The sequence below is a fragment of the Amphiprion ocellaris genome, chromosome 15 (assembly GCF_022539595.1).
Source record: "Amphiprion ocellaris isolate individual 3 ecotype Okinawa chromosome 15, ASM2253959v1, whole genome shotgun sequence".
Classification (NCBI taxonomy): domain Eukaryota; kingdom Metazoa; phylum Chordata; class Actinopteri; family Pomacentridae; genus Amphiprion; species Amphiprion ocellaris.
In genome coordinates this window covers 34,467,708-34,483,113 of record NC_072780.1, presented here as the reverse complement: position 1 = coordinate 34,483,113, position 15,406 = coordinate 34,467,708, and the positions used below count along the sequence as shown (strand labels likewise).

General features: G+C 36.7%; 1 long non-coding RNA gene across 2 annotated transcripts; it reads right to left on the bottom strand.

The window, feature by feature from the left end:
* Positions 1-10,576: 10,576 nt before the first annotated feature.
* On the bottom strand, positions 10,577-14,858 carry LOC129350725 (uncharacterized). 2 transcript variants are annotated; one of them, XR_008604213.1, is made up of 4 exons: positions 14,708-14,858; positions 13,689-13,789; positions 12,590-12,690; positions 10,577-10,981 (listed from the first exon to the last, which is right to left on the bottom strand). It is a non-coding gene; the product is annotated as an uncharacterized LOC129350725 (long non-coding RNA). The 2 variants fall into 2 exon arrangements; XR_008604212.1 differs by having other exon boundaries at positions 10,577-10,794; positions 10,858-12,690; positions 14,708-14,855.
* Between the last annotated feature and the right edge of the window lie 548 nt (positions 14,859-15,406).

Below are 15,406 nucleotides of genomic sequence, written 5' to 3'. Positions count from 1 at the left end.
TCTAGATGAACTGGAGATGGAGCACCTCAAAAGAACAGTAGATCCCACGGCCCCCTCTCATTGTTCTGGAATGGACATTTAAATGGCCGCAGCTGAATATGTGCCAACAATAATTAACAACAGATGAACTGACTTGATTTCTGTACATAGTTCTTCAACAGCCAACTACTAGAGCTTCGTTCTGGCTGGTATGATGTGATGCTGATGATACGCCTGCTTTGACTTGCACACTAGTTTTTGTCTGATGTAAGCTTTTGTATAAAATTCCATGAGGCATACAGTCTTGCTCTTACCTTGATGAAGTAACTTAATGATTGACAACAAAAATGTTGATACTTCAGGTCATTTGGTAGATAAATGTAGAGAAAAGGCTTTTTTATGTGCAGTACTTGATTGCAATAGTAATTTACATGATAATCATTTACATTAAATATGTGTGACAAAACTTAAATATTTCTGTGTTGATTGAATCAGAAGTGCATTTCTTACTGGAATCAAGGTTTTATTTTCTGAAGTGCTCATTTCTAACTGTACATAGCATGAACAAATGAAGGTATTTTTCTTATAGAAGCATTATATATTCTGAACCAGTATTAAAGGTCCACTATCTACAGTCGTGGTCAAAAGTTTACATACACTTGTAAAGAACATAATGTCATGGCTCTCTTGAGTTTCCAGTTATTTCTACAACTCAGATTTTTCTCTGATAGACTGATTGGAACAGATACTTCTTTGTCACAAAAAACATTCATGAAGTTTGGTTCTTTTATGACTTTATTATGGGTTAACAGAAAAAGTGACCAAATCTGCTGGGTCAAAATATACATAGAGCAACATGAATTAGCAATTTTGGTGGCTTAGAAAGTTGTGTCAATGAAATGAGCTTCATAGCATGGCCTCTTAACTTCTTGTGAGTGATTATGAGTGACTACAGCTGGTGACTTCTCTGAGGCCATTTAAATAGGGCTCATTGGAAACAAACGCCCACAACGGGAAAATCAAAGGAGCTCAGCACGGATCTGAAAAGTAAATCATTGACTTGAACAAGTCAGGAAAGTCACTTGGAGCCATTTCAAAGCAGCTGCAGGTCCCAAGAGCAACAGTGCAAACTATTATTTGTAAGTATAAAGTGCATGGCACTGTTTTGTCACTGCCACGATCAGGAAGAAAATGCAACTATCACCTGCTGCTGAGAGAAAATTGGTCAGGAGGATGAAGAGTCAACTGAGAACCAACAAAAAGCAGATCTGCCAAGAATTAGAAGCTGCTGGAACACAGGTGTCAGTGTCCACAGTCAAGTGTGTTTTTAATGGCCATGGACTGAGAGGCTGCTATGCAAGAAGGAAGCCTTTGCTCCAAAAGCAGCACCTTAAGTCTCAACTGAAGTTTGCTGCTGATCACCTGGACAAAGATAAGACCTTCTGGGGGAAGGTTCTGTGGTCAGACGAAACAAAAATCGAGCTGTTTGGCCATAATGCCCAGCAATAAGTTTGGAGGAGAAAAGATGAGGCCTTTAACCCCAAGAACACCATGCGTACCGTCAAGCACGGTGGTGGTAGTATTATGCTGTGTGGCTGTATTGCTGCCAATGGAACTGGTGCTTTACACAGAGTAAATGGGATAATGAAGAAGGAGGATTACCTTGAAATTCTTCAAGATAACCTAAAATCATCAGCCTGAAGGTTGGGTCTTGGGTGCAGTTGGGTGTTCCAACAGGACAATGACCCCAAACACACATCAAAAGTGGTAATGGAATGGCTAAATCAGGCTAGAATTAAGGTTTTAGAAAACATCATAGTATAGCATGTCGCTCAAAAAACGTCATAGTATAGCATGTCATCCAAAAAATTTCATAGTATAGCATGTCGCTCTAAAAACGTCGCAGTATAGCATGTCGCTCAAAAAACGTCATAGTTTAGCGTGTCATCCAAAAAACATCATATAGTATAGCATGTCACTCAGAAAACACCATAGTATAACATGTCGTCCAAAAAACATCATAGTATAGCCTTTGGTCCAACAAATGTCATAGTACAGCATGTCACTCAAAAAACGTCATAGTATAGCATGTTGCTCTAAACATGTCATAGTATACTATGCTGTTTTTTTGCGCCAAAATTCATGATGATTTTTTTTTCAAGGAGAACTTTACCATAGTGTTTTTCACGGCCTCCTTTACATTATTTCATCATATGGCACGTTTTTACAACATGTTTGAAAAATCGCATTTTTTTTTCGACATAGTATAGTAAGGCGTTTTTTTTTTGCGCCAAAATTCATGTTGATTTTTTTTTCAAAAAAACCTTTCTGGAGTGTTTTTCACGGCCTCCTTTACATTATTTCATCATATGGCATGTTTTTACAACATGTTTGAAAAATCGCATTTTTTTTCGACATAGTATAGTAAGGCGTTTTTTTTGCGCCAAAATTCATGTTGATTTTTTTTTCAAAGAAAACCTTTCTGGAGTGTTTTTCACGGCCTCCTTTACATTATTTCATCATATGGCATGTTTTTACAACATGTTTGAAAAATCGCATTTTTTTTCGACATAGTATAGTATGTGGCTCTTAAAACGTCACAGTATAGCCTTTAGTCCACAGCTGTCAGTAGGTGAGGAGCAACACAAAAACAGTCCAAACGCTGGTTTCCAGAGAGTTAGATGAGTATTTATTTGAAAGAGTAAGTTTACAACAACACAACATGTGAGGGGGTTAAAAGCAAATGGGTGTTAGTAAAAGTAAAATAAATCAACAGAACTAAAAGTGAACTTCATGTTGACATTGATGGGCATTCCAACCAGGAACAAAGTAAAAGATAATCAATACGGAAAAAAAACTCTTCCTGTTCACCTCTTAAAACCCAAAAACACACCGCAGTAGCAGCCTAAACTAAAACTACCAATGGGTTCCCTGTTTTCCTTTGTGAACAATTCAAAGGTCCCTCTCTATCTCCCCACACATCCACCAACCACTGGAACACATCTCCAAAGTTCTGCTGGACCAGCTCAGCTTCCCCTCAGAAGAAGTGCTGCCACCTGCCAGATGAAGGAGCCTTTTGAGAGGCAGCTGGCATCGTGATTGGACTGTACTTTGGTCTGTTCCAATCCAGCTTCAGCTCCAGAGACAGCAGGCGGGACGAGTCAACGGAGGCCTGGTGGATGAAGGCATGAAGCTGAGTACAATCCAGAAAACAACAGAGGAGGAGTGCAGCAGCCCAGAGCCAGAACAACCAGAGTAGCATCGTATGTCTCTTAGAAAACATCATAGTAGAGCCTTTGGTATGAAAAAACGCCATCATATACATCGTATATTGTACAAATAACAAGTCAAAGGAAAGAGACATACATTGTAGAATTGTAGTAATTGTGGGCTGATTGATTTACTGATTATCACTATTTTATTTTTTTACTGATTAAGGTAATAAATACATTTAAAAATGGTGCTACTTTGGCTCTGAACCTTTATCTACCTGTGGTCGCTTTGTCTTCTGGAGTGATTTGATTGGTTATACGTCACGAATAAAACTCCTTTAACTTAACATCTGTAAACAAAACAAAAACGTATCAACAAAGTTTTCTGTTAGAGTTTGTGTTCTTCTAAGTTTAACTCCAAGATTTTAAATATTAAAATATAAATATATTATATAATATATATATAAAATAAATATATTAAATACTTTCATTTACTGCAAATGAATATCTACTCCAAATGTCTCACTAATAATCATTATCAGCCTTAAAAACCCACAAAACATCCCTCTATGCTGGACCACACTTAGTACAGTCTGGTTCCCCCTTCTATAAATCTGCTTGGAATCTTCCACTTCCTGTTTGTCAAAGTGGCCTTCTACCTGGACAGGTTTTGTTGGAGCTCATGCAACAAACATTTTGGGTAACTGCACTTTAATATGGATGGATGACACTGAATTAGAGTCTGTTTTCATGAGACTGAGTTAAGATGTGTAGCTCTGTCATTAAATAGGAAATTATTTCTCAGAATTCACAGAGAAAAGTCTGAAATGTTTGCTAGGTTAGCGTCCCACATGTTCTTTGGCTCAGCTAAAGCTAACTCTCTCCAACTTCTGGATCTCTTGAGTTGCTTGTTGTTAAAATATCTTGCTAGAGGTGCTGAAGCTCAGAAAGTCTGAGATGTTTGTTCAAAATAAGCTCATTCTCAAGTCTGATCTGAACTGTCCTCTTTTGTTTGAACTTTCCCTAAATTTAGGAGTTAATGACAGAGCAGCACATCCAGACTCAGTCTCATTTATGTAGAGATTAAACTTCAGTGTCATTCATTGATGTTAAAGTGCAGTTTTTCAAATGTTTCTTGCACATGCTCCCGACCAAACCAGTCCAGGTGGAAGACGATGTGAAGAGAAAGCTGCAGAGGATGAATATCACACATTTACATTGGAAATAAATGTCCTTTAATTAGACATTGTCATGCAAAAGTTGGATTTCCCTTTAATGATGTTCAAATCTCTGTTGAGTGTTTTGTTGATGTTGGTTTCTAAATGTTTTTTGACACTCGGCCCCAAAGATTAAAACCTTTTACGGCTCACAAGCTGCAACAATTCACACATTATCAACTATGTTTCTGACTAAACTAAGATAAAAAGTGAAAAACTGCCTGATTCCTGCATCATGAATGTAAATCTTTTTGCTTTTTATGACAGTAAACTGAATATATCTGGGTTTGACATTTTATAAACCAAAACAAGAAATGAATTAGTGGAGAAAACAATCAACAGATTAATGGTCAAAGAAAATGTGTTTTCCAACATATATGGCTGAATTACTCCAACATTACAAGATACATACAGTTTTAATTCAATTTTATTTATATAATGCCAATTACAGGTCAAATTGTCTCAAGACACTTTATTTTTATATATTTTTTTGTCATATTTAAAATATGACAAAGTAAGAAATTTAAACCTCTTGACTAATCCAATTTATTACTTGGTTTTTAAGAGATTAATCGACAATTAAAATAACTTTCTAAACTAAAACTAATAAACATGAGGTCAAATAGAAGGAACAGTTTTAAATACTGCAGTCCCACGATGACAAGAATAAAGTTTGTCAACAAAAACTAAATCTGCTGGTGGATTCCATTAAAGTCCTAATAAATGATAATAAAGTGTGATACTAAAGGTTTGTGGTGCTAAAAATGTCAAAGTAAAGATATCAAGTTGAACATCTGGATGGAGGTTGATAAAAGTTGACGTCCCTTCATTTCTCTGGAGCGACTCCATGGATTTTATGGATGGTGGTTAAAGACCTACTCTTCGAGTCGTCTTCCTTCTAGTCGCTGTAAAAAGTCAGTCCATCCTGGTCGACTTCAACACCTCTTCATGTCAACTTGTTCTGCCTCCGACCTGGTGGAAACTCCAGAAACTCGGGAAAACCTGTGGAGACTCGAAGAACTCGTGGAGACTCGAAGAACTCGTGGGGCGGGGGAAGGTGTGTTGGGCGGTGGGGGGAGGTGGGGGAGTAGAGGGGGGGAGGCCGCCACCCACCTCCCCGCCTACTCTCCGCCCAGACTCCACCCAGACTCCGCCTTGGCTCTGCCCATGTGGTCACTTCAGGAACTACGATGCCAAAGGGACGACGAATTTATTTCTTTTTATCTGATCTGTAGCTCAGTGAGTTAAGGATTTGCCTATGGAGCTGCAGGTCGCTGGTTCAAGACCAGACACTTCTTATATTTTATCAAAATCCTGACAAAGACAAAGAAAGAAAACTGCCAGTGGCGGGTCTTGAACCTGCGACCTTCCAGTTGGTAGTCCTCTTCTTATCCTCCTGAGCTACTCACTCAGATACTAATTCTTCTTTTTTTTGTGCATTTGTCATCTATTTTTTGTCGTTTTCGATTTTTTTTTTAACTCGAGTCTCGACTCGACCGTTTTTCTCAGGAGGTTGGACTTCAGCCTTTGTGCTGGAGGGTGGAACCCTCAGTTCCAAGACTTTCCAAAGCCTCCAGACCTCCCGAGTCCTCAGGACCTGAGCTTTCACACAGTCTGAGGGCTGAAATTTTCTAAGTTCCACAGTAGTTCTCTGTTGGATTGAACTTTCACACAGTCCAAGGACTGATATCTTCTAAGTTCCTGAGTAGTTCTCTGTTAGTTTGAACCTTCAGACAGTCTGAGGACTGAAATTTTAGAAGTTTCTCACTACTTCTCTGTTAGTTTGAACTTTCTGGTTAACAGAAGCCTTAAAACTTGTGACCATGAGTCTTGATTTCACATTTAGATCATCCATCTGAGTTCTTCTCAGACTTTCACCTGTGGATTTTTTAGAAATCCTCAACAAACTTTGATTCTCTTCACTGAACAGTAAAGTTTGTGGAGATCAGAAGGTAACATTAGTTTGATTGATTGCCTTCAACTACTAGTAGACTTTATCTGGAAAGCAGTTTTCTGAAATGAGTTCTTAGTAAATCTGTCCACAATCAAACCAAGAACATAGAAAGAGGAAATGTTTGAAGAAACAACTTGATGTTTTCATTTCAGACTAGAAAAAGCTTTAAGACTTTTATCTGTTTTTGCTCTTTTTGATCGTTTTATTGTCGCTTCTGTTTAATTTGATTTTCTAAAGTCTAACTGGTGTCTTTTCAAATGTTTTGTCTTTAGTTTGATTCTTCAGTTTCTTTTTTCTCTTTTCTCACCTTTTATTCTGTTCTAATGTCTGATTTGATTTCGAAATGTTTTGTCTTTTTAATATTTGTTTTTTCAAATGTTTTATGGGCTTGTTTGAAAAATTTCCGTTTCTTTCCCAATATTTAATTTTTCGATTAAATCTTTAAGGTTTTTCTTTTTAAATGTTTTACCACCTTTTAATGTTTAATTTTCTTTTTAAATGCTTCATTTTATTTTCTGTTTAATTCCTATTTAAAGTTTTATTGTCTTTAAGATTTAATTTTCTAATTAAACATTTAATTTTTTAATAAAATATTTTATCTTTTTAAAGTTTTAATAATCTAATTAAATGTTTTGTATTTTTTTAAATGTTTAATATTCTTCTAGTGTAATTGTATTTTTTAAATGTTTCATTATCTAAAATATTTCATCCTTAATGTTCAATATTTTTGCTTAAAGAAATTTGTTTAATTTCATAATTACATGTTTTGTATCTTCTGTTTAATTATTTAATTAAATATTTTGTCTGTTTAATATAATTTAATTGTATTTAATGTTTAATTTTCTTTTTAAAAGTTTTGTTTATTACATGTTTATTTCCTTTGATTTAATTGCTTTTTTAAAATGTAGTTTATTTCTTTAATCTTCTTTTTCTGTCAAGATTTTAACACCAGCCTTAAAAATGAAACAAACCCTTAAATCACAATGAAAATACTTCTGTTGTCACAATCATGAGTTAGTCAGTGATTCAGTTTATCAATTCAACTTTATTTGTTTAGCACCTTTCACACAGATGACAAAACTAAACAAGCAAAGAGAAAAAACTATGCTAAAACTATGATTAAAACTGAAAAACATATTAAAAAAAAAAAAAAAAAGATTTAACATGGTAATAAAATGTGTTGTGTCCAGGGGATGGAGGGAGTTTATTGAAGTCTTCTTGGGCTCACATGGGAAATCATTTAAAATATAAACTTGATATTCAGTCTAAGGAAACTGCAGAGCGACAGAAGAACCAACAATATCTCCCATTTTCTCCTTTAATGAGTCGATTCTTGTGCTTTCAGACCAAAGAACTACAGACTCTTCACAACCTGGTCAAACTCTTGGTACAGGACCTCACCACACGGGTCAAGAAGGTTTCTGTCTCATTTCTACTCTGAAGCTCACCTTCTCCTGCTCAAACTGCTGACAAATGTTTCTGCTGCTCTAAAGTCTGGTCTCCAGAACTTCCTAAAAACTCTCAAAGTCTCTTCTACTGCAGGTTGCTTTGTAGAACTGTTCCAGAAAACCTCACTAAACCACATGGAGGGGCCTCAAGATAGTCGTCCAAATGAAACCATACAAAAACCAAACTAACACAACCCAAACACTAAAGTCTCCTGCAGCCTACCAGAGAACCTCTGAGAACAGAGAATCAGGACAGGAACTCTTACCTTCTGGACAACCAACGCTGGTTCACAAACAAGAATACAGAATGTGTCTGACCAAAAACCTCTAAAGACTCACTACAGCCAAGATAAAGACACAACTCAGCTGCACCAAATCCACTAATCACTGCACACATTAACACCATGTGCTAACTGTGGCTAAAGAACCACATTTACCAAGACAACTATCCAGTACAAAGCCCTAAAACACACCAAGAAACACATTAAAGACGATTTTACTGCTGGAAGCTGCAAGCCAACGCCTAAAGAACGAACTAAAGCAACGGAACCAAACCCAGTTCACTGGTGAAGAGAAGCAGAGGAAATGTTTGACTGCAGCTAAATAAAGCAGGAAGAAACTGAGCTGCTCAGGTGTTCCTGATAACACCAAGCAGCCACCTGGACAGCCAATAGGAACACAGCTTCCTGGAAGTCCAGAGGGCTGGTTTAGTGAAGGAAATTTAGTTTAAAGTTGAAGCAGAAAGTTAACAAAGAAAGTTGAAAACCACCTTCTGATACCTGAAATCTCTGAGTTTTCACACAAAGAACACCTGAACATGTCAAACTGGTTCCATAGTAGAACCATCATTGTAAAAACGTCATAGTATGGTGTGTTGCTCAAAAAACATTAGGACCCGACTGTCTTGGGTCGCAGAGGAGCAACACAAGAACAGGACAAACACTGGTTTCCAGGGGGTTAGGAGGATATTTATTTGAAAGAGTAAGTTTACAACAACACAACATGTGAGCAGAAAAATCACAAAGTCTGTCTTTAGTTCAGCTGAAAATATTAGTTTTTGTCTTTTTTATTGACCAAACTTTTCAGGAAGTAGATGAAGAATAATTAAAGCTCTCATGTAGAAGTCCAACTTATTTTGGATCCTTGTGGAAAGTTTAATCTTTGTAAAGCTGTTGAGTTTTTAGAGTCACATGGATTGTTTTGACATTTAATAACCGAGTCCTGAAATAAAATTACAGTTGTGGATTTCTGTCATTTAGTCTGGACTAAACAAATAACAGCAGCATAAATGTCAAACGTCATTATAAGGAGTCTGGATTGAGGTTTCTCACTTGATAATGATCAAAACATGAAATTTAGGTTGGTTTAGAGGAATATTCCACCTTAAATCTTTGAATGTTGACCTAAAAGGTTGGTTTCAGGAAGTATTCCATCTACAAGGTCCTCAAACATCCACCTTAAAGGAACATTCCACCAAAAATCCTTGGACATGCACCTAAAATGTTGGTTTAACTGAGTATTCCATCCAAAATCCTCAGAGACCTGAGGGGCTGGTTAAAAGGAATATTCCACCTAAAACCTCAAATATAGACCTGAAAGGGTGGTTTAGAAAAAATCATTCAATGTAGACCAAAAAAGTTAGTATGGAGGAATATTCCACCTGAAATGCAGACCTGGGAAGTTGGTTTGGAAGAATATACCATCTAAACATCCTTAAATATAGACTAAAAGACAGTCTGGAAGAAAATTCCTCCTAAAATCCTCCAATGTAGACCTAAAAGGTGAGTTTAATGGTATATTCCACCTAAAATTCACTACTGTAGACCTTGGAGGTTGGTCTGATGGTATATTCCACCCAACATCCTTGAACATAAACTTAAAAAGTTCGTTCAAAGGAATATTCCACCTAAAATCCTTCAATGTAGACCAAAAAATCTTGGTGTAAAGGAGTATTCCACCTTAAATGTAGAGCTAAAGGATGGTTTGGAGTAATATTCTACTCTAAAATCTTCCAATGTAGACCTAAAAGGTTGATCTGATGGTATATTCTACCCAACATCCTGGAACATTTACCTAAAAGGTTGGTTTAATGGTATATTCCCAGAAGAACCCTTGAACATTGGGTTTAATGGTATATTCCACCCTAAATACTTGTACATTTACCAAGAAGTCAGTGTAAAGGAAATGTAGACCTAAAAGGATTATTTAAAGGAATATTTAAATGATTATTTTCATTATTTAATAATCTGTTATCAGTCAGAACCCTGGCAAACTTATTTTCATCAGTTTTTTTAGTGGAAGTCACAAATAAAGGAGCTCTTGGTTTTTCCTGGCGTTACTGAGTCCAAAGCTGCTGTTTCAACACAGAACGTTCACATGCATCCACAAACCTCTCAGCACTCAAACACCCACAGACAGGAGGCCGGCTGGACCGAGGCTCGGCGGCGTCCTCAGACCCACGAGTCGGGGAGTCGCTGAACTTGTTGGTCCGGTTTGAAGGCCTCCGTGTGGTCCAGTAGAAGTCCACGTAGTCGGTGTTGGCTTTGAACTGCAGCGACTGGCTGCCATCAGGTGGACCGGCTCGTCCTCGTAGGACTCCTCCTGTAGCCTTGAGAGAACCACAGGAACATTCAGTAGCTGTTGGAGTTCTTCCTGTCAGGCTCATGGTAGAACGGCTCTGAAGAATCTTGTACTTGTCTTATCTGGAACAATCTAACAGCCTAAACTGGTAACAGCAGTGTAAAGAAGCAAACACACAGGCATAGATTAGGACTCAAACTAGATTTATTTTAGAAAACAAATCAACTTAGAGGCATTTGTTCACACATGTGGCTGAATAGGAGGCCGTCCAATCAGATTGGAGGTCTTCACTCTGTAGGTTGTTTGTTGGGTGAGACTCTTGGACCTCCATCAGCTGATGTGGATGTTTGATGGTCTTCCTCTCTAGTGCCAGATGATTCATCCATGAATTCAGCAGCTACAGACTGAAATGAAGCTCATGCTGCCGTTATTGAATTCCTGTTCCAGATCAAATGTTCAGAGCTCACCTTGAATGCAGCCGTCTGCTGTCTGATAGTTTTTCTCATTGTAGTCTTCAATAAAGTCTTTTTCCTCATGTCAGGATGTGGTGAGACTCTTTCTCAGTCTCTGCAGACGTCCCTCATTGTGCATCTCCAGAGAAGAAACAGAAAAACTGATCACTGCTTCAGCATCACAAACGCTCTCCAGCATTGAGAGTGTTTTAGGAATTCATTCATTGTGTTGTGAACTTTGAAGGAGCAGAAACTTTACAGCTGCCAAAGATATGAGCTCCAATTCTGGATGTTTTAGGAAATGAAGTTCATCAAATGAACACTTGATTTTTGCTGATAACTCTCATTAAATTACTGAAGAAATCCAACATAAAAACCTGTAAACTCTCAGGCAGCTTTTGTTAAAGTTTGTCTATAATTCTATCATCATGTTCTGGAACCAGGACTCTGCAGAAGTTCCTTCAATCAGATACTTGTGTGTTTCTATTTAAGGCCTCAGGTTTGAACATACAGCAGAGGATTAGAAAGGAGTGATTTTAATATTTAAATCAGTCCAGTAAATGTTTGGAGTAAAAATGATTAAAATTTTGATTTAGATAGATTTGTGTCAAATAATATTGTAGAGTCTCACTTAAATATCTCCAAATGAGTTCAGTGTATTTACATTTTATAGAATATTTGATTTCTTAATCTCAATACTGTAGAGTCTGACCCTAAATATTATAATAATGATGTCAATTTAAATAATATTTTAGTGCAAAGTCATAAACTTTAATCAGCTAAACTTACATAATAAATATCACTGCACAATCTTAACCTGAACATTCATATTATTGAGGTAAATTTACATAAATCCTGATATTCTAGAGTCTGAACTGGAATATTTCTAACATTAATCTTTTTGTATTGTGCTGATAAACAACAATAACCTGACTTTCACATAATATTTATTGTCTGTGATTGTGAGACTAAATTCCTCCACATTCTGGAACTGGACTGAATTTCCCAAAATGGAAACATGGACAGAATTTAACACTCATGTATCCATGGCAACGCTAAAGTTTCTGCTTCTTACCAAAGTTCACAACACAAGTAAAGATTTTAATGTAAAACTTCAGGGATGACTGCTGACCATAAGTATTCTGATCAATACTTCATGATCAATATCAGGACAGATGTTACAATTCCAGCTGTTCCATTAGACTGCAGTTATTCACAGAGAAATTAAAACATCACATTCCTCATAAAAACTAGATGGGACTTTGATTAAATAAAGTGTTGGTGAATAAACAGTGTAAAAAGTGCAAAGCAGCTCCATTAAATCAGGAGATGTGAGATTTCCACAGCATGGATCACCATCTGCTGTGTTGATTCATAGCTGAATGTCAGAATGAACTGAGACAGAAAAGCTGCTTTGAGCTGCAACATTACAGTCTGACAATCCAACACCATCACAGTTTTCATCTGGTTGTTTTGCTCCAACATGCTGTGAAGTTCAGTTTTTACCTGAATCAATACAGAGATTCTATTTCCAACCAAGACTGGAATAAAAATTAGAATGTTATGAGGTTATTAATGCAACTAAATCCTTTCAGATGGAAGGATTTACTTCTAAGTTCTAATTCAAGTTTCAGTTGGAGCACATTGCATTCACTAAGAAAAACAGCGAAACCTTCATAGCAACATTTAATAAACCTAAAGCTTCCCTGTTGGCTCATTGGTGGAGTTTGTTACTGAGCATCTGAACCTTAAATCCAGTGAGACGACCATCTTCAGTCGAGGCCAGTCAGAGAACTTCAAGACCTTCCATCAGCTGGACCAGATGTGGCATCATCTCCCTCTGAACATCTGGATGACAGGAGAAAAGACAGAAATCAAACACAGATCACACAAATACAATTTACTCACTTTCATCATTTTATAAAAGTAGCATCAACTTTATTAAAACTTGACAACAGTAATGAAAGTAAATGTTTTTATCTCGTGTTGAAGCTAAATTAAAGTCAATTTTAATGACAGTTTACCCTGAGAGGAGTGAGAATGGAGCTTTTCTTTCCTTTTTAGAATATTCCCTCAAAATATTCTGTTTATTATTGGCTTTAGAAGCATTTTTCTTTACTTATTTATTTTTAGATACCTCAGACTGATGCACTTTGCTGGTTTGCAGATAATTTCATGTCCAATGACAATAAAGATCTTCTATTAGAACATATTTTGCTGAAACAAGAACTGAAACTTTCTCAACCATCTCTCAGTCTGCAAAATTCCAGCTGCAACAAAGAATTATCTGATGTAGTTATTATTCTAATCTTTACTGAACCAGCCCTGGAATTAATAAAAATCTGTATATGGATATGATTTTCTCTGATGGAACCACTAAAACTGCACCCAATAAAGTAAATCTCTTCTGCACTGCACACATTCTACACTTTTGTAGAACTCTGGATGTCAGAATAAAGGCAGACAGATCCACTGATCAGCCACAACATTCTGACCACTGACAGCTGAAGAGAACAACATCCATCATCTTGTTCTAATGCAACGTTCTGCTGGGAAACCTTGATGTTCATGTGGATGTTTGACATGTACCACCACCTAAACACTGCAGGACAAACAACCCCCTAGTCTCCATGGCAACAGCAGTCCTTGATGCCAGCTGCTCTTGTAATTGTAGAGGCCAAAGATAACTTTTATTAATCTCCTGATGTCTGAATAAATTTGGTATTGAAATATTTATGCTAGTTTTTCTTTTCCTGATGTATGTAAACATTATTTTGGCTGACTCTGTATGATGGGTTTCTGACAGGTCACCAGGCAACATATTTTTATAATAATGACAAACATACCTGCATTCTACAGGAGTGATTTTCCTCATGTGCAGGTAAAGATGTGTGAGGAGCTTAGAGATGACAGGAGCAGGAGTCATCCTCACTAATTCAGCTTCCACCTAGAAACAGAAAGACCACAAACAAACACACTGATAGACTCTCAAACGTTCAACCTCACAGCCTCAAAATATCTGTTTAGGAAGTGTTGTGTTTCTAAATTCTGCTGAAAGCATTGACAGACATTCTCTTACAAGGTTGTGTAAAAAGCAGCTTGTCCTCTGAGCTACTGAGAAATTTTCCTGAACAAAGTTTCTACGTGTAAATCAGCTCAACAAAAACTAAAGCCTCAGCCAGAGATAACAGGTATCGCAAATTATAAACAACTTTCTTTGTTAACTCAGACTTTCTGCTTCAACCTCACATAAAAAGGGGAGTTTAACTCGTCAGGTGACTGAAAATGAACGACTTGTGCAGTTCTAGATCCAAAAGTAGGATGTTTCATCTCATGTTTTACTACAAATACATGCAGTAATAAATAAATACAATGGCTGGTTGTTAGTTTATTCACTATTAATGTCATTTTATATACTGGATTGAACTTGAGCAGTGGAAGAGAGAGAAGGAATTTAATGAAATTATGGAGATTCAGAGAGGTAATGTTGCGCAATGTTAAGCGGTTTAATTCAAAGCAGCTGAATGTTAAACTTCAGTGCAGCTGAACGGGTTTCAGTTAACCTTAAAGTAAAATAACTTTTTTAAAAGCTAAAATACACAGCAGAGAAATACAGGTTGAGAATTTCCTTCTAATAATGAGGACAGCTGCAGCAGCAACTAACATAGGTGTTCAGCGGTAAGTTAGCCACCTGTGTTAATTAGCCCGCTAGCTAACTTAGCCGCTAAGCTAGCTAACTTAGCCGCTTAGCTAGCTAACGCGTCCGGACCAACTGCTCAAACACGACAAAACACAACTCTTCAAAAGTCGCTGACTTAACGTACAACAAAACAACGCTACTGTTTAGAAGTATTTATCTTCTTACCGTGTTTTACTCCAAAAACAAGATCAACAGCAGCCAGAGATAGCGATGGTCCTCTGATACCCGAGGCTTCGACACATGCGCTGTAGCTCATGAAGCAAACGTATCGAGCCACTGTGCCGAGGCGTGGTTTGGTCACGTGACTCGTGACGTTTGAATCACTTCAGTGACGTTTGAAGCACTCATCTGCTTCGAATCACCTGATTGGTTCGGTTTGTTATATGAATCAGTCAGCGGGATCGAGTGTTTCGGGATAGTAGATCCCTATTTAGCGTTGTTCATTTGAATTGTTTTTCGCAGAGTAGGTTGTTTTTTTTGCTGTTGTTGCCGTGATTTGGTTTGAGAGAGTAGTATGTCAGATTTCACATTTCGTAGAGGATAGATAGATAGATAGATAGATAGATAGATAGATAGATAGATAGATAGATAGATAGATAATATATATATACATATATATATATATATATACACACACACACATATATATATATATATATATATATATATATATATATATATATATATATGTATATGTATATGTATATGTATATATATATATATATATATATATATATATATATATATATATATATATATATATATATATATATATATATATATATATATATATATATATATATATATATATATATATATATATATATTCCCAACTCACCACCCCCATGCCACAACACCTGGCAC